The sequence below is a fragment of the Salarias fasciatus genome, chromosome 10 (assembly GCF_902148845.1).
Source record: "Salarias fasciatus chromosome 10, fSalaFa1.1, whole genome shotgun sequence".
NCBI classification, from domain to species: domain Eukaryota; kingdom Metazoa; phylum Chordata; class Actinopteri; order Blenniiformes; family Blenniidae; genus Salarias; species Salarias fasciatus.
In genome coordinates this window covers 14,014,664-14,015,729 of record NC_043754.1, presented here as the reverse complement: position 1 = coordinate 14,015,729, position 1,066 = coordinate 14,014,664, and positions in this window count along the sequence as shown.

Sequence of the window (1,066 nt, the reverse complement as noted above, 5' to 3'; positions counted from 1 at the left end):
CGATTTAAAAAAAAAATACAAACTTTTGAGAGGGTGTTGTTCAGGTCTGGGATGATGCTACTAAGAAAATGCTACTATAAATATATAGCCAAGAAAATGCTATTCAACAGCTGCACATAGCCCAAATTGTTTGAAGGGGCTTTTGTTTCTCTGTTTTCATGTTTTTTTTCTTTCTCTTTTGTTGTTTTGTTGCCATTTCAATCTTTTTTTTTTTAATTCAAACAAGGAATCACCAACACAGAAAAAGGCACTTATGTATATGCATGGGCAGGGCATACTTGTTTTATCTTTTGTTTTCATTTCTTTAAAATACAGATCAACTGGTGGCTTCTTTGTTTGATATCAGCGGCAAATCGCTACGCTCAATCTGTTTCAAAATACCTTCCATTCTCTGTAGATTTCATTTGATTCTGAAATATTTTTAGGGGTTTCTGCAATAGCAATAAAACATGTCTCAGTGGACACACCATTTATTTAGGGTTAAAAAAAAAAAAAAAAAACTAAATAAGAATCCAATCATTTCTGTGATCTGCATTGAAACTATTTTCACTTTTTTTTTTTTTTTTAAATCATTGTAAATATTATCAGGTGTTTAGAGATGTCAATATTATTTCATTGTTTCAGCTTTGCAAAGTGTAACTAAAAGGGTATGTTTATTGAATACATGGAAATAACCTTTATTTATTTTTGGTTCATTTTATGATACTTTCTACAAAAAAAGAGTATATACTGGTCTGGATCATGCTTAAGTGACTGTTTCTCGCCAAGTTGACGTTCCATTGAAAGCTGCTTTCACGACAAAGTAAAAAAACAAAAAACAAAAAAAACATTCACCTGTGTGTTTGTGTACACACTGTCCGCAACAACAGCAACAACAACAATACCAATGGTATAAAATGGAGATTGGCTAGTTACTAGTAAGAATGTAAAAATCATCTCGAACTCCAGAGTGCATTTTACATTTAGAATTAAAACACTCCTTATTTACTTAATTTTTGGTTTGTGTTTGTTTTTATTTACTTTTCGGGGGGGGATTTTGTCTATTCATGGTGGGGGCCTTGTTTGC